Source organism: Saccopteryx leptura, chromosome 5, assembly GCF_036850995.1.
Source record: "Saccopteryx leptura isolate mSacLep1 chromosome 5, mSacLep1_pri_phased_curated, whole genome shotgun sequence".
NCBI lineage: Eukaryota > Metazoa > Chordata > Mammalia > Chiroptera > Emballonuridae > Saccopteryx > Saccopteryx leptura.
In genome coordinates, this window is record NC_089507.1 from 161,925,212 (window position 1) to 161,947,566 (window position 22,355).

Sequence of the window (22,355 nt, forward strand, 5' to 3'; positions counted from 1 at the left end):
GCAGCCCAGACAGCACACAGGCTCCTGAGGCTATCCACTGGTGACACGGCCCTACTCTGCTATCCCCGTGAGTTGGGCTCCTAGGGACCCTGCAGGCCGAGTGTAGAGTGGGCTGTGGTCCTGGCTGCCCTGTCCGATCCACAGGCTGGAGGTGCTGTAGGACGCCCGCGTGGCCCTGTGGTGACAGGACAGCCGCATGAGCCCAGGCCGCAGAGCATCTGCTGTGTGTGTCCATTCAGCCCAGCCCTGGGGATCAGCCCCCGCAGGTCTCTGAGCTCTTGGGGCTTTGAGGAGACCACGGGGGTGGAGGGCATCCTCCCGGGGTGTCCTCAGGTCCTGCCTAGTGAGCTGCAGCCAGCAGCCACCTGGGGGCAGCACTGTCCCTTTACAGGCTGCCTCAAGTTCTCTCCTGGCTGCTGCCCACACCCGCCCGTCCAGTTCTGGGCTTCATCTGCTGCAAGCCACTTCCTCTCTGGCTCAGGGAAACGGGGCCGGGTGGGGGTTCTGGTCTTGGGCTGGCTCTCATCTTGGTACCCCCATGGCTGGCATCCCTGTCCTCACTCCTGGAGTTGAGGAGGAGAGAACTCAACCCAGGGCTGCCTCAGGCACAGCCTGGCACACTGCCCGGTCCTGACAACATTGCAGGGGCTCAGCTCAGTGGGGCCGCAAAGAGGAGGATGAGGTTGGGGTCTTGGGGCCCCAGAGAGCAAACATTGGGCTTCATGTGGGGGAGAACCGGTGCAATACCACTCCGCACCACTGACGGTCTTGTCCCCTCCAGGTTATAGGGTCCACTGGGCCCACAGGAACTCTGACCCTGGGAACAATCCAAGGGGGAGGGAGGAAGGGGAGGGAGGCCATTGTGTCATCAGGAGAAGGTGGTCTGGGCTGGGCAGACCAGGGGTGCCCACCATGTGTCTGACAAGGCAGTGTTTTAAGAGAGAGATCCCAGGTCAGCATGTGTTTGGTGGCTCCTTCACAAATATTTATTTAGCGGCTTCGTAGCGGCAGTTTCTGCCCATGGCCTGGAAGTCAGTTCGCCCAGTATGTCCTGCTGGAAGAACGCGTCCCTTTAACATAAAGTCTGGAGAAGTCATCTTTGCAATTACACGCAGACCTTTGGTTAATGGCCCCTGGGAAGCTGAAGGTATTGTGAACCTCAGAACTCTTTATAAATCAAAGATAAATGGGAGGAAGGGGGACACAATTCCATGTTTAAAAATAGCTCCCCGGGACCCAGACACAGTTCACATTTCTGAAGCTCCTTCATGTGTAATCTCAACACTTGGGTTGTCTGACCACAAAAATCTGTGTCAAAGCTGAGTCTCATGTGTTCGTTGTTCTCTGGGAGGAAGTCACTGCTGTGGATGGTTCCTGGCTCAGGCACAACCGAGGGAAATGTAGGTGTGCAGGGGGTGATAGTTGCTACGTCAGAGACACTGTGAGCCGTCTCACTGTGCATCCCTGACACCTGGTCCGCTGTGCCCGACCAGGCAGAGCCAGGGCCTGAGGTCCCAGTGCGTGGTTCCTGGCTCAGGATCTTAGGGCCTACGTGACACTACGGCATCCTGGCCGCCAAAGCGTGAGCAGGGTTGTCTTGTGGGAAATGGTTAAGTTGATCCCAGAGAGAATACAGTCCAGCAGGGGCTGAACAGAGTTTGTGCTGAGACACCGAAAGCAGCGGCTGGTATGAGCCTGGAGAATGGATCCCGTGGTCCCAGTTAACTGCCCTGGCAGAGGCGCCCGTGTCCATCTGGGATCATCTGCACAGTCCCAAGACTCACCGCAGTCCGGGGGCCGTGACGCCAACTGCTGCAGCTGGGGGCACCAAGGAGGCAGAACACACCCTGGCCACCATTCTCGCCTGCTGGCTGGATGCATGCGTGAGACAAGGAGACGGGAGAGGCTGCAGGAGGACAGAGGGCACGCGGTCAGCATGCAGGCAGCCTCTCATTGAGATCGAGCAGCCTCTTGTTGAGATTAATGACGTTGCTGACGAAGGTGTTGGCGCCGATGAAGTTGCCTGCAATGATGTTGGTGCAATGCATGCCCGGGCCCGGGCACTGGTCCCACACCTATGCCCTGACCTGTGGCAGGCTGGGCAGCGTCAGCCTCCACAGGGACTCGGATGATGTGCAAGGATGTACTGCAGGTTCTCTGTCAGGTTGATGCTGGCTACGAAAAGCCCACCTGCAAGGGTGGGGGTCCCTGCTGTCCACCTCCGTCCCACCTGGTTCTCACCTGTGGCCCACCTGGCCCATCAGCTACCACCGTCCCTGCCCCTGTGGTCATCCCCATGGTTCCAGCCCCTCACACCAGCACGGACTCTCTGGCCCCACAGTGCTGTCAGATCACCATGCTCCTGCTACAGAGGACTGTGGGTGAAAAGTTACCTGACATGTCCACGTCTTGACCCCGTGCGGTACATGGATTAATAGCCGTGTTTATCTCAGGTAGTACACCAAGCATAACACACAGCTCCCCTCTCACAGTGCTGATTGTGACAGGAGAGTGGGACTCCGGAGGCCCAAGGTGGCCACAGACACAGCCACGCACCCTGACCACGGATATGGAGCAGTTGAAACCACAAACTCCTTTTGTAAGAAAATCTCCTTCAAAACAGATACAACAGTGCAAAGCAGCCCCGCCTCTGAATCAGCTGGAGTCGTGTGTAGCTCTTGTGCGCAAAAGTGCCCATGTCCTTGCAGAGAGTCATGGGCACTAGATGAGGAGGCCCGGGCGAGAAACACGTGGGATGCTGTGCGACGTTGGAAGGGACAGAAAACCCCAGAATTGCACTCTCTCCTTGCTCAGAGCTGGCGGCTGCCATGGCAACACCCAGACCTCATGCAGCTGAGCCTTAAAACCACACATGCATGTGTGCACACACACAGACACCCATGAGGGATGCGTGTTGTGTGTACACGTGTGTGAGTGTACCTCCATAGCACGTGCACCCACCTGGGCGGCCGCAGCTCTTCATGTGCTCCAGCTAGTGAATCAGCTTCTCGGGCTTCACCTGGTTGCCCCACCAGTAGCGCTGGCTGGCCACAGCTCCCCGTGCCGGTGCTCGGTGCCCTTATCATAGGACAAGAGACCTGCTGGCCCCGTGCCCAGAGCTGCTGCAGTGTCGGAACCTCCTGTGGTGGTGGGGTGACGTGACAGGGTTGGGAGGGGATATCAGATCTGTGCGAGGACAGTGGGGCAATGGGGCATCTGTGTTGGTGTTGTGGCATCTGGATTGTCACAAGGACACAGACACTCGTTTTCCTGGAACAGAGCCTGATGCTCCTCACTGAGTGACCGGGACAGGAGGCTCACTGAGAGGCTGCACATGAACAGAGGGGATTTAGGTACAATGAGGTCTCTAGGAAGGGTCCTGATCCCACAGGACTGGGGTCTGTATAAGAAGAGAAGGTGAGGGCCTGACCTGTGGTGGCGCAGAGGATAAAGCGTCGACCTGGAATGCTGAGGTTGCCGGTTCAAAACCCTGGGCTTGCCTGATCAAGGTACATATGGGAGTTCATGCTTCCTGCTCCTCCCCAGTTTCTCTCTCTTTCCTCTCTCTCTCTCTCTCTCTCTCCAACAAAAATGGATAAATAAAATCTTAAAAAAAGAAGAGAAGGTGAGGACACAGACACAGAGAGACAGCCATGTCAGGACACGGGGAGGAGACGACTGTGTCTCCTTGAGAAGAGACAGACAGAGAGACAGCCATGTCAGGACACGGGGAGGAGACGACTGTGTCTCACTGAGAAGAGACAGACAGAGAGACAGCCATGTCAGGACACGGGGAGGAGACGACTGTGTCTCACTGAGAAGAGACAGACAGAGAGACAGCCATGTCAGGACATGGGGAGGAGATGACTGTGTCTCACTGAGAAGAGACAGACAGAGAGACAGCCATGTCAGGACATGGGGAGGAGACAACTGTGTCTCCTTGAGAAGAGACAGACAGAGAGACAGCCATGTCAGGACACAGGGAGGAGACGACTGTGTCTCCTTGAGAAGAGGCCTCAGGAGGAACTAGCCCTGCCCACATCTGGGTCTCAGACTCCAGCCCCAGAACAAGGTGAGAAGAAGCCCTGTGGGGCTGGTGCTCTCAGGCTGTGCACCCTGTTGGGACAGCCTGGGACAAAGGGATAGTCACACTGCTCACAGGGAACACACACTGTGGCAACTTCTAACAGGTGCTAAGTTTGACCCAGAGTCCAGAGAAGCTTCCAGAAGACCATGTCAGCAGCTTCACTGGCACCAGGACTACCTCAGCATCAGGTACGGGGAAGCCTCACCCCCTTCCACGACCTGCGTGGGGAGGTCATGCCTGCCTCACCCATTGGGGCACCGCATACCCCTCTCACTCCTCAAGGACACAGCATGTCCCCAAAGATGTTCCTGACACAGGTGACCAGGAACTCGTGCAGGTCGTCTGTCATGCCCTCAGAGTTGCTGTAGGCCAAGATGACAGCCTCCCAACGTGGGTTCTCCAGCCACTCCGAGATCTCTGTGAGCGTGTCCTGGGCAGTGGACAGGAGTGCACAGGGTGTCATGGCCCGTTGAAGGGGCTCCCTACAAAGCTCACTGGACAGGTGGCTCAGGTCGATTCTGAACTAGTAAACACATAACACCCGGCTGCCCCCACGGAGCTCAGGTGCCCAGTGACGGCCGGGCCACTGCTGTGGGTGGAAGTGTGCAGATGCGTGTGCATCTGTGTGAGTATACATGTGTGTGTGTATGCTTGTGTGCACTGTATGCCTGCCCTCCAGAGGACACTGCATAAGCAAATGTTAAGTTCAGGGAGCGTGTCCCATGGAGTGAGCTCCTGCGGATGGCCCCCCAGACCCTGAGGTCTTAGGGGACGTTGGGCACCTGTGATGCAGATGGGGACCATCATAGTCTGACTTTAGAAACACTGGTCTAGCAGCCGAGAGGAAAAGGGAAAGGGACCGGAAATATCTAAACTAGCCCTGGCTGGATAGCTAGGTTGGTCTGAGTATCATCCCGAAGCACAGGGTTTACTGTTCGATGTCTGGTCAGGGTACATACAGGAGCAGATTGATGTTTCTGTCTCTCTCTTTTTCTGTCTTGATAAAAGTTTCTTTTTTTTCACAAAATAAAATAAAATATCTAAATTGGAGGCAGAACAACAATGACGGACCCAGTTTTACAAAACCTCAGGCGGCCTGGAGGAGGCAGGGGTGTGCTGGCTCGGGTAGGGGGGCTCAGAAACACAGGAGGGTCAGCAATTCCCAGTGGCCGATCACTGGACATCAGCCACGTCCCGTCCCAAAGGACCGTGTGTGCACACCCTTAGCGGTGTCCGTGTCCCCCTTACAGGCTGGTTGTGTCCCGTGCGGAAGGACCGTGGTGTCCGTCGCTGTGCGAGGCCTCATTCTCCCCCCCCCATGTACCTCGACCAGCCCGGCCGTGTGCGTCATGTGCACAGAGTGCAGGTTCTTCTCGGAGCCTCCAGCACGTGTGTGACCCACAGGTCCAGGTACCACACCCCAGCATCCAGCTGCTCCGTGACGTTCAGCACCTGCTGACGAAGGTGGGTCACCTCTGCCTGGACGGCAGGCAGCTCCCACCAGCTCAAGCTGCCTTGCACGTCTGTGCCCGGTGTGGCTGTGCCAGCCCATGTCAGCTCAGACTGTGCATTCAGGACCCACTGTGCAGGGGACAGTGGCTGCTGAGGCCACAGGTTGTACCTGGGGAGGGCCTATCCTGAAAAGCTCAGGGCTGGCCCCTGCCATCAGCGCCCCCCCCCCCAGCTCTGAACCCAGATAGGCCATCCATTCAGGGTCATCTCCCCCTGCCCTCCTCCCAGGCAGCTCTGAGCCTCTGGAAGGGCCCCTACCCCTGAGCTGCAGCAGCCCTCCAGGACCCTCATAAAACAGCAGTAACGCTACAGAGGTAAGAGGTAACATGCTCTGTCACAAAGTAGGGACAGAAAAGCAAGAAGTAACGTGGAAACGGCCCCACATCTGCGTGGCCAGGAGGGAGCTGGGTTTCCCCCATGTGACTCCGCCAGTTGAGGGAAGGGGCCAATGTGTGTGGAGCAGGACAGGGGTGCAGGACAGACCTACTGTGCGTGCAGAGCGGCTTTAGAAGTGTCGCCATGGTCCGTGGCCCTACGCCCTGAAGCAGACACCCTGACAGGGCTGGCAAGTCACCCACTGCACCAAGGCCAACCTCCCCCTGACTGAGCAGGGAGTAGACGGTACAAGTGACCCTGGGCCAGTGCACGCCGACTTTGCTCTGGTGCTGGACCCATGGCCCAGCCAGAGCCCCTAACAGCAGGGTTAAGCCCACCAGGTGTCTGTGACTTCCCTGTTCCTGTGACTCCTGCATGGGAGCCCCCCTGGTGATGGCAGTTGTGTCACTGAAGTCACAGGCGCCTGCCCTGCAGGACAACGAGCCTGCCCCAGTGCCCTCCCCGCAGGCTGCGGTGACTGTCCTAGCTGCATGCATTCCTAGGCACCTAACCACGCTTAGGAATATGGCTTCCCCACGTTCCACACTGGGCTCTCCCCCAGGCACGCTGGCTGGCCACATGGGCAACTGAAACTCAGAGCAAAGCAATTGCAGAGGACGCAGACCACAGCCCGGGGTGGAGGGTGGAGGGTGTGCTGCTTGTCCAGCTGCCTATTGTGTCCAGGGATGGAGCAGAGAACAGAGGCCCGGAGAGCAGAGTCCTGGGGTGAGCTGCCCCTGGGGCCCGGCATGGGGGCCCTCAGCTGCGCCCCATGCCAAGACCACAGTCTGCTTGACACCCTGCTCACAGCCGGGGCCGCCCTGGGTGACTCAGGAGGCCCCTTTCTGTCCATGCCTCACAAGGATGCCCTCCTCCCCTAAAACCTCCAATTCAAACAGGGAGGATGGGCTGTGGGTGACAGGGTCATGGCCCAGGTGGGATTACACAGGGCAGACTTCACCATCTCTGAAGACATGGGACAAAATGTTCCTCGCTCCCCTGTTGGACCTCTCACCTGACAAAACATGTAGGACAGGGATCTTCCCTTGTCCCTGTGTGAGTGTGTGAGCATGTAAATGCCCTGAACGAGGCTCTGGTCAGCCCCCCAGCCCTGAGTGGGTGTGACTTCTGAGTGGCTGTCAGCAGGGTACCCCGTTCTGGTCCCAGCTGACTGTAATAACCCTGCTCTTTGTCTCCTTTCTAAGGGCAGGGTTCTGGGTTGGCAAGACCTTTGTTTTCAATTCTTTTCCCCTGAAAGGTGAGGGAGAAATCCCAGGGAAGCAGGAGGCGGCTGCACAGAGGAGTTGGTGGCATGGATGCTCACCTGGGTGACGAACCACTTGAGCACCATGGGCCAGGTGACACAGGGCAGGGCCTTGGCCAGAAGCTGCAGGAGCGGGGAGTCTGAGCGGGCGGTGGGGGACTTCTTGTTCAGGCTGTAGGTCATGATGTGGCTGCCTCTGATCAGAGCAGATGGGGCTACCATCAGTCCCTCCTCATGGGGAACACTCAGAGAACACGCGGTACAGGCATGAACATGCAGTAACACAGTCCCGGCCTGGGACAGATGGTGACTCCAAATGTGTGCTGTCCTGGTCCTGCTGCCTGGGCCTGTATGGAAACAGGTCTTGGCAGATGTGATGAAGTGAGTCATCCTGGGTCAGGGAGGCCCTGCACCCAGTAACAAGGACCTTTGAAGAGACAGAGGAGACACAGACACAGAGGAGAAGCCACATGGGGTGGGTGGCAGAGACAGGAGGGAGGCAGCCACCAGCCCAGGGATGCCTCGAACCCCAGGAGCTGGAAGAGGCAGGAGGGACCCTCCCTGGAGCCCCCGGAGGGAGTGTGGCCCTGGGACCCCTGGGTCTCAGATGTCTGCTCTCCAGGAGTATAGGGGGGATTTATTTCTAAGAGATCAGATCTGTGGTATTTGTGTAAGGGTGACAGGAAATTCACAGAACTAAGCATCTTAGTTGCAGACAAGTGAAAATGTGGGAAAGTAAAACTATCAAAATTCTCAATTATTTTGACTTTTATATATTGTGTGGCGTATGTTTCTTGTGTAACATATGTGGGTCCATTTGTATGGAGCGGGCAGAAGTAGGGTTACAGTTTTGAGTAAATAAAGGTTTATCCTTGTGTCATTATTTACTAATTCTTGTGTTATTTTCCATACAAACAGCTGTAAACCTGCTTTTCCCTGTTTGTAAGTTATCCTTTATGATCGTAAGTCTTTCAAAAAGCTGGGGTTTTATTCAGCTGCTACAACAATGCTGGTGTTTTCTGCATGAGCTGTGACCGTGCCTCAGAGACTCCCCCTGCACTGACATTTGTGAGTGGCGGCTGTCAGTGCCCCTTCCCGGAACATGCTGCACAGCATGTCTGAGTGTGGGTGGCCCTGTCTCTGTGTGTCCAGGCTCTGACCATGTGCTGGGGACCTGGCTGATGTCTGACACCCAGCGGGGCCAGGAGAGAGCACCTGGCCCTCACCGCACCTGCGCTGGCTTGCCTCGGTCCTGGGCGCCGTCCGAAGGGCACAAAGCCTGCCTCCCCAGCAGTGCCAGAGGCCAGCTCCCACCTCCCAGTGCAGCGGCTTCCTTCTGAGGCTCGGGAGCCCTGTTTTTGCCCTCCAGTCTCCTAAGTGCCTTGAAGCCCCTCCCTCTACCTGCAAAGCCAGCAGCCAGCATCCCCAAAGCTCTGTCCCTGGGCCTCTGGGCCCTGGCCTGGTAGCTCAGCTGGTTAGAGCATCACCTAGACATGCCAGAGTCACAGGTTTGATCCCTGGTTGGGGTATATTTGGGAGTGACCAATGGGTGCACCACTAAATGGAACAAGAAACAATAGCTTCCCCCTTTCTCCAAATCAACTGAGAAAAAACTTTATTCCCAGCCTGTTCTGGATCAGTGAGGGGACCTGGCAAACCAGGCCTACCCCTGCCCCCAGGCCAGCAGGCTCACACAGCATTCAGTGTGACAGCGCAGGTGGCCTGAGGAGGTTTCTCCCACTGCCCTCTCTGCCCTTGCCTCCCCTTGGTCTCTCTGATCTCTGACCCCTGGCCGGCTGTCCTCACGGCCAGGGCCCTTGTTCAGCTCTGCCAAGCAGTCCATACTCAACACCCCAGCAGGCCTTGTGCTGGGGTCCCTGGACTCACAACCTGGAAAAGACTCCTCACAGGTCGCCACACTGTGGACCCTCCAGACGCCAAGCGCAAAGGACACTGGCACACCTCGGACCCAGAGACGAGGGGCCCCGGAACCCAGGGTTTCAGCAACGGAGGGCTAGGCCAGTGAAGAGCAGCGTCCCCTCATCCTCTCCCAAAGCCACACTTCCCTGGGGTCCACCATGCACCTTGCAGGCCGTAGGTGGCAGAAGGAAGCAGACACTCATATGTGAATATGTGAATGCATGTGCAGGCATGTGGTTCTTAGACCTTCCCCACCCTCGGGATGCACCCTGCAGCTGCACCCCCTGGGGACCCCCAGGCTATCACCTGGGATGGACAGATGGTGCAGGGGCATGTCCCAGAGCCGGGGGTATAGCGCCGACATCCAGTTCCTGGTGCAGGGCAGGCCCGGGAAACTGCTTGCCTCGCTCACCTGTGTGCCCTTCATGGGTGACCCCAGCGATCTGAGGAAGGAAGGAGAAGATGCACGGAACCTGTTATTACACACGGCAGCTGTGCTGAGAAAAGACTTTTGTTCAGAGGTGGGTTGGAAGCTGGAGAGGGTAGGAAAGGGTGGAAGAGTGTGTAAGACAGGGAGAAAGAGGGACAGACAGGGGCAGTCAAGGAGGCAGGGAGAAACACAGATGTAAGATAGAGTCTACACAAGACTATTTCTACAGAGGCAGAGAGACAGAGCAGGGAGACCGAGAGACGTGAGGAGAGACAAGGGTGACCCAGCAGCGCCTGAGCCAGATTCTCGGGGTGGCTGAGGCACGTGTCCCCTCTGCAGAGAGACCCCTCTCCCTGGGTCGCACCAACTCCCCAGAACCGTGGGAAGGGGCTCAGAGGTGAGCCACCGGGTCTGAGTTGTGGGGTTGTCCATCCTGGGGCAGCGCCGTGGGGCCTCGGGTCGGTACCGCCCATGGGCTCTGGCCCCCGTGGCGGAGTGCTGGGCTCAGATGCGGCAGCTCTGCCTGCAGGAGGCTCCTGACCGACACTCATGCCCCCAGGAGGACTGGACATCAGGGGGCCAAGTCTGGGGACGTCACAGGCCCTGACGTGAGGGCTGCAGCCGCCACCTGAGCGTCTCCCGTCTGGCCGTGCAGTGGACGCTCCTGTGTTCTCGGCACGTGCGGAGGAGGTGAGCATGTTGCTGCCCAGGCCACACCGGTCAGGACACACCCTGGTGGTTCATGGGGACACCATGGGCAGGACTGGACCCCCAGGTCCCTCTGATACCAAGTAACGTTTGTGTCCCCATCGACGTGGGCCTCGGGCCCCCTCGGTTTCACAGGATGCTGTGGGACAAGTTGAAGTTTCCAGTCCCACTGACCTGCCGTGGCCAGTGAGACACCCAAGCCTCCAGCTGTGAGCCACTGTGGTGCGGGCGGTGACTGGCCCCCGAGCCTCTCAGAAAATGGTTGGCAGGTGAAAAAGGATGGATGGGTCCACACCTGCCCAACCCTGGCCTTCCTGCCCTGGTCCTCATGAGGTACTCAGATACTCAGATACTCACGGCACCACGATTCCAGAAAGCCCTGCCCGCAGGCAGCAGGGACAGGGGAGCTGGGCACTGAGTCCTCCCCCAGGTCAGCAGCCCTGAGCCCAGTGGGGCTTGTCACTGCCCCAGTCCCCTGGGTCAGCCGTTCTGAGCCCAGGAGGTTAACACCCTGCTGGCCACAGGGCACACGGGTCCCCCTGCCTTCTCCCTCGGGGCCCCTGGGGTCCAGGTCCAGGCAGAGCCTGCATGACAGGGTAGGGGACCCTGCAGGGACCATCCTGTGCCTTCTGGCTTGGCTTCCTGTGGGGCCTCAGTCTCCAGACAGACCTCAGGGTCTCACTCAGCTCCTCCGAGCCGTCCCTCCAGCAGAGTTTCCAGCTGGGCCTCTGCTCTGCTCTCTCTCCTCAGTATCGGGCACTTTGGAAAATATCCCCATGGACCTGACTGGACACTGGGAACACCCACTCCTGGAAGGAGTGGGCTACCACCTGGAACAGCCCTGCCGAGCTGGAGGGTGGCAGCAGGTGCAACCTCTAAGTCCAGAGTAGGACCCCACCATGGGCAGTGGTCACAGGACACAGGACCGGGAAGGAGGCTGTACTGCATGTGCATGGCCACTGCATCAGTAGTCAGAGGACAGGAAGTGACCCGAAGTCCCGACCCCACTCTGACTGCTGTCCCTGCTTGTGGTCCCTTGGGCCCCAGGCCTGAGCAAACACGTCTTCATTTCAGCCCTCTGGTGGCTTTGTGCTCATGACCCGGGCCTGTGATCTCTGAGCAGCATGTCAGCAAGTGTCCATGTCCTTTCCTGAAGTGTCCTGCCCTCCTAGTCCTGAGTAGCCCTTGTCCCAGACCCTAGCAGGGTGTGCCGCCCGAGTGGGGGAACTGAGTTTCCTGGGCAGGTCTCGTTCTGGGGACTCACTCAGCCCTGTTACTGACCAGAGGCAAAGAGTCCAGGACCCAGCAGGGGTTCCTCATCCTCTTCCCTCTTGGTTCCTCCTCTCTGGCACAGTGGGCTGTCTAGTCAGCAAGGTACCTTGAGCCCCCTAGGGCAGCCTGGGGGGCCGGTGTGTGGAGTACAGTCCTCGCCCCTTGGTTCCAGGCACCCCTCCTCTGAGCTGCAGGCCTCACGTGCCCCGGGGCAGCTGTGGTCTCAGGGACTGCTGCCTACCTGCTCCCCATTAGCCTCCTCTCCGGCTTTATCCATCTCAGGCCCATCGGCTACTATCCTCACCACCCCCGGTCATTCAGCCAGCTCCCAGGGCTGTTGGGCACTGTTAACATCTCTCTGTGATGCCTGGTCTGGCTTGGACCTTCCTGCCTCTAGTGGGGAGTGGTTGGACACAGTCGTGCAAATATCCAAAAACTCTGAGTGTCCGTGTGAGTGACCCTGAGGGTGCTGAGGGGTACCCTGGCCATAGTCCAGTGGAGCACAGAGTGAGGCACAGGCCTGCACGACTCCCATCTGGTGCAGTGATGGGGCTGAGGGCCTCCATGTGGACAGGGAGGAGGGTAGTCTGATGGGGCTGTGACAAGGGCTCCCACCATCCTAGCTTTGCAGAAGGACACTTCTGGCTCCTGGGTGCAGCCCAGTGACACCCACTTTGGCTGTGACCTCAGGACTGGGACAGAATCAGCCTGTGTGCCTTAGGCCACCGTGTGTGGGTGACCTTCTATCTGGGTCCTGATCCCACCCCTGCAGCCTTCAACATCGTCCCTCAGACCTCCACCCCTCTAGCTGGCCCTGCCTGTGGTCACTCTGGGGTGCTGAGCCCAACCCTGTCAGTGCTCACTGGCTTCTGCTGTCCCTGCCTTCTGACCTGGGACGTGAGCTTGTCCCTCAGCTCCTCTCGGGAAACCAACGCTGTCAGAGCGTCCTCCGTGGTTCCCCCTGCATGCCCAGCCAGAGTGCAGCCTCCTGTTCCATGACACTGGCCTGGGACCCGCCGCCTTGCCTGTCCTTTGTGTCAGCCTGGGCACTGGGCTGTGGTGCGGGAAGCACAGCGTTAGAAAAGGGGGTTCCGTGGTTACCTCTGCAGGACTTTCAGGGTGGGGGCCACCTGCTTTGTGCAGGACCTTTGTGACCCTGCAGAGCTGAGGACAGAATCAGGACACCCCCCCCCATACACACACACACACACAGCGCTCCCCTCTAGCTCAGCATTCTTGGCTGTCAGATGGAGGGTTTTCTCAGAGTTCCTGCAGTTGTGGGCAGTGGCCTGTGGGCAGCACTTGGGTTGTGTCCATCTGGGGCAGGTTGGGGCCCAGTGGCCGGGAATCTAACAAGGCCAGGTGCTTTGGTCAGCTGCACGGTGTCCCCAGCGTCAGCCGCCCACCACCACCACAGGGTTCCCGGGCTGTGCCTGCTTTTGGAAACCCAGCACTACCTTGTGCGGGGGCTGAGGGCGAGGCAGTCCCGGGCCTCCTGGTGCCCTGCGGACCAGGTCAGGGGCTGCGAAGGCCCTCCCACTGTGCCCCACCCGCCCCACAGTTCCTGCGCCCCACCCGGCCCGGGCAGTTCCTTGGCTATGATCTGCGTGGGCTTCAGGTTGTCACCCTGTCCCTCTCCTTGTCAGTCACTCATATCTGACTCTTAGGACCTAGAGGAACTGTCCGATGGGGAGGGAGTCCAAGTGCGGTCTGTCTGCCCTCCCCCTGGAAAAGGAGGTGCAACCTCTTCCTCAGGGGGTTCCTGACCCTCTCCCATGACCCTCACTTCTCCAGTTGCCCCTGGGGCTCTGTCTCTCCTCCCCACTCCACCCCCGACTATGAGAACATTTTCCCTGCCCACCGTCTTGGCTGCCTCTGCGTGAAGTCCACGAAGTCCGGGGACAGGAGTGGCTTTGCGAAGGAGACACATCTGGACAGTTAAAGGTTTAGGGGTGGAGGGTGCTACCTCATCCAGGAGAGCTCACTGTCGCAGATTTAGGGACTTTCAGGGTTTCTTCTTGTCCCATCCCCTGGATTTATTGGGGGGGGGGTGCTCCTCCGTGCCGCCTCCCCCGGCTCCCAGCTGCTCCCGTGGGCACCTCTCCCGGTGCCTCTACCACCCATGTGGCATTTGGGGCGGGAACCTCCATGCTGAGCAAGGAGCTCCCCTCAGCCCTCGGTCCTCCTGGCCTCGTCCCTGGCCTCCTGGCCGCGTGGAACCTTGGACACATGTGTCACCTTTGTCCCTGGGACCTTCATCTGAGACAGCAATGATGGCGTCCCAGTGCAGGTGTAAGAGGGTGACCTACCCACCAGTGACAGTTTCCCTGGGGGCTGATTTTGACTCTGCATGTTTCCAGGGTTCCGCAATTGGGTCGTCAGGTCTACGATTCTTCTGGGGTATTTGTGGCTCATTCATTTGGTCCCAGCTGTTTCCTTACAGTGTCTGAGCTCCGACCGCCTCCCACCCCTCTGGCTGTGAGACAGCAGACACCTTCCCCCTTCACGGGGTGGGGCTGTGTTCGAGTGTATGTGGTGTTGGGTGGTTGGCACTGTTTCTGCAGCAAGTTCTCAGTTTCCTCCCCCCTCCCCCAGAGGGCCCACCCCACCCTCGCCACCTGAGCTCCTCCCGGACCCAGAACCCCTCACTCATGGTGACTGCACCAGAACCTCCCCGCCATGGGCCACACCCCCCTCCCGAGCAGTCTGTCCCCATGATCCGAGTCCAGTCCAGAGGAAAAGGTGACCTGTTGGCTGAAGGCAAGCATTTCTGTAGATTCTGTCTTGGGAAAATCTAAACAAGGTGAGCAGGGATGAGTACAGTGACCCCTGCTGAGGACACAGGGCCATCCCTTCACTGCATCCGCCTCTACCCCACATCCAGGAGAGGTCATTGAATTTATCCCAAAGAGCACTTGTGTCCTCAGAAATCCTGTAGTGTGGACCCCCCAAAGCTAAGGATGCTTTTGAAAAAGAGTAAGCACTTACACTACACACTCAGGGTACTCTGACGAGTCACGTATCACTCCAAATCCCATCACCCCACGTGCGTCCCTGTCACCCCACGATGTCCTGGGCACCACATGCATGTCCTGGGCACTTCTCCACCACTTAGTGCCCCGTCACTGGTTTCTAGGTCCTCGCTTGTCTAACAAGCACACCAGCTCTGTGTTCACTGCTTAGTCCTGTGCATGCAGAAACTTGTGAACAATTTATCTTGTTAATGGGTCTAAATCTGCTTTAGTCTTGATCACAGAGACCCTCAAGGGCAGAGACAGTTTCCTCTCACTGAGCTGCAGGTTTGGGAACCCCAGCAGCCAGGGTGTGAGGCTGCAGCCCTCACAGGGGTTCCAGCTGCAGCAGCCCACATGGGGCCAGGCTCCTGTGCTTTCCTCACAGCCCAGCCTGGGTCCCCATTTTTGGCAAAAGGACAGTGGAAAACAGTAGGTTTCGAAATGGCCTTGAGTAAAATATCTAAGGATAAAAAAAGAAGTTGAAAGTGTTAAAAACAGCTCTTTATGACCAGGCAGTGGTGCAGTGGATACAGTTTCAGACTGGGACGCAGAGGACCCAGGTTCGAAATCCTGAGGTCGGTAGCCTGAGTGCAGGCTTATCTGGTTTGAGCAAGGATCACAAGCTTTCAGCCGAAGGTTGCTGGCTTGAGCAAGGGGTCACTGGCTTGGCTGAAGCTCCCCAGTCAAGCCACATAAGAGAAAGCAATCAATGAACAACTAAGGTTCCACAACGAATAAGTGATGCTTCTCATCTCTCTCCCTTCCTGGCTGTCTGTCTTTATCAGTTTCTCTCTCTGTCTCACAAAAACAGCTTTTAGATACAGTAGTGGGGAGACTGCAGGAGGGAAGGGGGTGGAGGAGAGGATGGGAGAGGGGAATAGATGGTGATAGAGGGAGACTGGACGTGGGGTGATCCCCCTCCCCCTCCTCAGATGTAGAAAGTACCCTAAGAGGAGGGAGGATGAGAATGTTATCTGCTGATGAGTTTGTGGGACCACAGTGCTTTCCATGTTCTTCGAGTTTCAATGTGTTGCTACGGGGACAATATTTGTTAACATTTTGGGGGTTTATACTCAGAAACATTGAGTGGGTCAGCTCTGAAGCGACCTTCTCTCCTGTTTGGTTGAATATGAAACCTCCCTATCAGCTCCCCAAATGGGCAGGTGAGAAAGTGGCACCTCCCTCACTTCTGCCCACATCTCATTGTCCATAACTGAGCCTGTTGGTCCCAATCAAACTGAAAAGGGGATCTGAAAACACAGATTTCCCAAGTGTTCAAGTACCGGGGTCCCGCCCCGGGGGGAACCCAGGGATCCCACAGGAATGGATGAAGTTGGCACAAAATGAGTGAGGGAGCCGAATTCTTTAGCTCATCTGCCAGGCATCTCTGCCAATTGCTAGCACAGCTTTATTTTTATGCACTAAGTTATAATTACATGTTATGCAGAATACATTGATTAATAGTTATTTTTGCTTTAATGTGGATAAATATTCCAGGAAGAGGTTAGTACATTTCTTTACGATATAAATCAAGTGGTAAGCCATTCTAACTATACTTATACAATAACTTGAGCAGCAACAAAAATATTGGTGTAAACCTCTAAAAGGTCAGTATTGATTAATAACTCTACCTTACCTAATGGGCCTATTGTCTAGTAAAATTATGTTTGTCTACTATTTTCAAGTACTAGTTCTAACTTTATTTTTCTCAGAGTGTTCCACTACCTGAAGGTCAGGTATGTAGAAGGAATGGAAAGTTTTTCTATTTATAATATGAAAGCTTTCACATCTTATACAAGGTTTCTCTGTGGGGTTTGTAGGCTTTTTTGTGGTATTCACACCCTCTGTCTCATTTCCAGAGAAATGACTTCGAATCTTCAGGGAAAGCACAGTGCGACTACCAACCCTGTGCCATAGTGACAGCACACACACCCAGAGAAAGGGGAGAAAAATTAAATAAACCCGAGAAGTTACAGGGAAAGTATCATTGCGCCTTTTCTTCATTGCTGTGACTATGTCAACCAGCAGCTGTTGATCGGCTCCTGAAAACTCAAGGAGAGGGAATGTGGAGAACCTGAGTCATGGTTACCACATTGTCTTTAGACAAAGGAACATCGTGCAGCCATTAAAAGTATGCTCCCAAAGACTGAATAATGTGAACATCTTCACAACATATGATGGTGAGCCAAACTGGGATGTCACAGTGAGTACATGTAGGCAGTGCATTATCCCAAGAGCACGCATGCATGCCTATGTGTGTATGTGCGTGTGTGTACACACTTAACACTGCATATTAGTAATTGAGTTATTTCTATGCTGAAGTAAACTTTTTCTTTATTCCTTTTTCAGCTTTTTCTTCTTTTCAATAATCATGCATCGCTCGCAAAGCAAAAACATAATAGTTGTTGATTAAAAGGATAATTAAAACATATCCACATAGAATATAGCATAACAAGTAATAACAATGAAGTGGCTAGGAAGCAACTACAGCTGTAAGTATATTGACGCCAGTCCTCAGACCAAGGTGTTCCTCCAGACTGCTGAGAGTCGCTGCTCAAGTGAATTGTTACTGACAGGAATATGTATGTATATTAAAGGAGCAGACAGTGCTCAGAATAAACTAATAGTACGATTTTGGCAAAATTATGAGGTTTGGAGTTGGAAGGTATGGGCTATTTTCCACACTGTTGTGTGCATGCTGGCTGCTGGAAGAAGGACTTCACATCTCAAAACCTAACTGTTTTCTCCAGGGTTTTCGTGAAAAGAAAAAAACTGTTTCCAAAATATGTTCTTAAGGTATTCAGTGATAAATACATTCCTTAATTTAGGCACAAGTAGATCAAGTCAGAATAAGCAGTCTTTTCTACTGCAAGTTTGAGTTCAGAATACACTCCTGTGTTTCCTAAGTTTCCAAGTAGCAGATATAATTACTTGCCCAAGAATACATGTTCTAGGAGCATCTTATGGAACTACAGCTCAGATAAACACTGAGCTACTGAGATTAAAGGTCTACATGCCTATAATATAGTAGCTTTGTAAGAATTTGTTATTTTTTCACTTGGATTCCATTACCATAAAGCTTTGTTAGTTTTCTGTAGTTTTCACTTGTAGAGTAGAATGCTACTGTCCTGTAGCAGGACCTCAACTCGAGCCTGGACTGCGTCCACTGGCACATCTGAGGACTATAGGGAAAGACTGTTGGAGACTGTCGGCATGAATTGCCATGATGCCTCCTGAGATGGGACTCATCTGAGGGAAAAGACAGTGGAAATGGGCTTATTGTGATTCTGGGCTGAGTCCCGACAAAACAGGATGAGGCAGCATGCACACAGGCGTGAGCAACACCAACTCCAGCTGTTCAACAGTAACTTGGATTGTGGCAAGTTGGCATCACAGGCATCAGGAGGCACTAGACAGACAGGAAAGGGCAGATAGTCACAATAGCCCAGAAATGCATGAATCCCACCCCGTGTTTCCCAGCGCTATAGGAAAGGAGATGGACGGAACCAGAGCTTCCACAAAGTGGGAGGGGCCAGACCCTTTCCAACACCTATCTGGAAGAAAGGGGAGGAGGAGAATAAGGAAGACGTTCTTAACAAAGGTGTTCAGAATCAATGAGTGAGAACCTGTAAGGCGGTTCTAAGGATAAAGTTCTGGTCTCAGATAAAGCACAGTGTGAGACAGCTCAGAAGGGAAGGGTCAGGAGAGGGGAAATAATGATTTTCTTGGTGTGGAACTGCCTTGTTCTCATGCCACCCGACGAGTGTCCCCTCACAGCTTGATGAGCTGGTACGGGTGGAGAAAAGTGCTTTGGGCAAGGTCAGGGAGTCCTGGGCTGTCAGAGCCAGGTTTGGGTCTGAGATTTTCTCACTATGAAATAAGAAAGTTGGAAACCATTAGGATTTTTTTTTAATTTGAGGAACTGAATTTTACATGTGTGAGATATTTCTATTTGGAAAATAAATTCCATGAAGATTAAGCAGGTTCATTGCATTTAAGACACACCTTGACAAGAAAATGATCACTGCATCGGATGAGCAGGATAATTCCTTGTTCATCCGGGGATACATTTCCCTGTAATTTCTTAGTTAATCTGGAATCACATGTTCTCAGGGGGGCCATCGAGGCACAGACAGGCTGCGCAGGAGTTTGGTGTGGGACAGGGTAAACACAGCTAACAGGCAGCCCCCTCCATCCTGACCCAACATGAGAGAAGCTTGGACTTGTAAGGCATAGCCTTTCAAGAGGCAGTGCTGCTGGAGAAAAATAAAATAAAAATTGCCACAATTCTGCCTTTCTTCACCAAATGTGGGCTAAGTACAAGCAGTCTGAAAAACAACAGGAATGACAGTCAAGTACCAGGTGGAAACAAGAAACCTGATGTCCTATGATATATCCTGTAAGCCCAGGTGGCTCCAGGCCGAAGCATTCCTTCTTCATTTACCAAACCATTGTGATGGGTTAGAAAAGCCTTCCCCCCAAAGACTGACATTTGAGATTCTAAGTCATGCCCCCATGTTACCTTTTTAGAAGAACCAGCTTGAGGACAGAAGATATTCTTTGAAATTATGTCCCCTCTCCAAAGGGGCCTTTCCAGGTTTTTGTGACTACTGGGCTCATTTAATACACAACAGACTCAGAAGAGAATGGTGGGAGGCTTCAATGTTGTCATCGCATTAACCTATAAGCATATAATCATGCCCAAAGAAGATGGCTACATGAAGATATCCCTAGATTCTAGGTGGTTCCACCTACTCTGCTTCCTGCCTTCACAACTCAGCTCTCTGTTCTTTACAAGAAGCATAAACATGTGAACTTGCTGCAAAAAACTGACTGAGAAGACACAATTTATGAGTTCCTAGATGAAAACTGCCCCAAGGTTTTAAAATAATTACAGAAGATTAAAAAAAAAAAGCCTGACGTGTGGTGGCACAGGGGATCAAGCATTTGACCTGGCACACTGAGGTCGCCGGTTCAAAACCCTGGGCTTGCCCATTCAAGGCACATATGGGAGTTGGTACTTCCTGCTCCTACCCCCTTCTCTCTCTCTCTCTCTCTCTCTCTTTCTCTCTCTCTCTCTCTCCTCTAAAATCAATAAATAAAAAAACAATAAAACCAACTCTGTACTTATTAGCTGTGAACCACATAAGATAAAAAGTCAGTCTGCGTGCAGTAGAGATGCACAATGGAACATCTAAGTTCTGCTGGATGAAAGACTAAGACACAGGAAAAAATAAAAGTTCACCTGATTTAATCAACAGGATAAAAAGTCACTTCAGAGTAAAAGAAAATAGTAAACAAAATAAAAAGTTATTTGAATCAATGTGAATGGGCTGAATTTCCTCATCCAAATGTAAAGACATTCAGGGATAAATGAAAACTGATCTGTAGACTGTCTAGAAGAAATACATTAAAACCAAAATGATGGAGGATTACCATTTCTACAATGATCGAGTAAATACACTTGTTCCACCTGACCTGTGATGGTGCAGTGGATAAAGCATTGACTTGGAATGCTGAGATTGCTGGTTCAAAACCCTTGGCTTGCCTGGTCAAGGCACATATGAGAAACAACACCTATGAGTTGGTGCTTCTCTCTCCTTCCCCACTGCCTTTCTCTTTCTCGCCTCTCTCTAAAATCAATAAATAAAATATTTTAAGATATTTATAAATGTATATCTAAAACACACACACATATATATAGTTATTCCTATTCCACCTGCTGATACAGCTAAAATGTAGGCATTAGGAAGCAAACATAAAACTGAAAAGCAGAGAGAAAAAGGGAGACTGGTTAGGGTCTCAGAATTTAATGTGAGGTCCTTGTGTGTTCTGCTGGCCACCCATGTTTCAAACCGGCTACTAGAGATAGCAACCGGAAATGCCAATAGGTTCAGAAAGAAATAGCCCCCTAAGAAAAGCCTGTTTTCTTTAGACAAAGAAGCAGAATTGGGGCAGCCACACAAGATAGAAAAGTTTTGATGAAACTGTTGTATTCTAACCAACACCACCAAATACAGTGCACAACTGCCAAATCTTAATTGTAGAAATAAAATACATAGTGAAAAATGTGAAGCCAGACTCAGGAATATGTGAGACTAAAACTAAAGATCTAATACTCAGGTTAATGGAGTCCCAGCAGGAGAGGAAAGAGGGAGTAGGACTGAAAAAGTATTGAAAGAATAATGGCAGAAAATTTCCTAAGTATGAAAAAATATATTAACTACATATTCAAGAAGTTAAGGACACCCCAAACAAAAGAAAACCAAATATATTCATATCAAGATACATCATAGACAATTTTCTGAAAATGAGAGGTCAAGTCTTAAAAGCTGCCAGAGAGGGAGAAGAGGTTTTGCTTTGGCCAGGTGGCTCAGTGGATAAAGCATCGACCTACTGCACCAGAGGTCACAGGTTCAGCCCCTGCCAGGGCACACAGGAGAAAGAGTCAATGAGTACACAAGTAAAAAGAACAAATTTTCTCCATTCAGGGAAAATTCAAATGATGGTAGATCTTTCATTCGAAACCATTGAAGTCAGAAGGAAGGAGCAAATACATAAAACCAAAGCAGTCACCAGAAAAGCTGCAGAATAGAAAACACCCTGGAAAACACTATAGATAAGACAAAATAAAATTCTAAAAAATGTCACACCACCACTGGAAGTGGGTGAAAAAAAAAAACCAGTTGTTCAGAAAACAAAAAAAATAAAATGGCAGATTTAAGCCCTAACAGGAATAATTATTGTAAATGTAAATGATCTAAAAGCACTAAATAAAAACAGATTTGCAGGGTAGATTAAACCGAGAATATTACCTAACTATATATCATCTACCAAACAACTCACTTCAGATACAATGACTTAGGTAGGTTGAAAGTAAATGATATAAAAAAATGTACCCTGCATATATTCGTCGAAAGAAATCAGGAGTAATTACACTAATATCAAACAAACTGGATTTCAGAGAAAGAAAATTACCACGGACAGAGAAATACATTACATAATGATAAAATGGTCAGTCTTCCAAGAAGTCCTAACAATCCTAAAGTTTACATATAAAGCAACAGAGCTGCAAAATACATGAAGCAAAACTTGATAAAACTCAAAGGAGAAATAGGTGTTTCTATAATTATAGTTGCAAGCTTCCACACCCTTCTCTCAACAATTAATAGGACAATTGGAAAGAAAATCAAAAGAATATAAAACTCAAACTTAAACCTAGTTAAGTATATAGACCATCACTTAAAAACAGCAGACCACACATTCTTTTTAAGATTTTGCAGAATATATACTAAGATGAGCATAGCCTGACCCATAAAACAAACTTAACAAACTAGTTAAAAAACATTTAAATTATGTGGAGATTATTTCCTGACTCCAATGAGTCAAACTAGAACTCAATAAATGAAAGATAATAGAAAAATATGAACCCTTGGAAATTAAACAATACAGTTCTAAATAATCCATGTGTCAAACAAAACAAAACATAATTCAAAATAGGAGTTAGTTTAGCAAGGTCATAGAGTAAAAGGTCAACACACAAAGTCAATCTCCCCAAAGTAAAACAATTTCATGGAAATCTAACAAATCATGGAAACTACAAAACACTAGTGAAGAAAAAAAGTTGATCTAAATATACACATTATGTTTACCAATGAAAAGACTCAACATAGTAAATATGTTAATTCTCCCCAAATTGATAAACAAGGTTAATAAAATTTCTATCAAAATTCCAACAAAAATTTTTGTAGATATAGACCAACATATCAAACA

General features: G+C 52.3%; 1 protein-coding gene and 1 pseudogene across 1 annotated transcript in view; one reads left to right on the forward strand and one right to left on the reverse strand.

Annotated features, from left to right (window-relative positions):
- The window catches only part of GCNT4 (glucosaminyl (N-acetyl) transferase 4), a 112,915-nt gene extending 102,621 nt beyond the window's left edge, over nucleotides 1-10,294 (forward strand). Inside the window, exon 3 of the transcript XR_010751670.1 lies at nucleotides 10,279-10,294. The gene's annotated coding sequence lies outside the window, so the exon portion shown is untranslated. The remainder of the gene's footprint in view (nucleotides 1-10,278) is intronic.
- LOC136406590 (PI-PLC X domain-containing protein 1-like) lies at nucleotides 1,932-10,286 on the reverse strand (annotated as a pseudogene).
- Nucleotides 10,295-22,355: the final 12,061 nt, after the last annotated feature.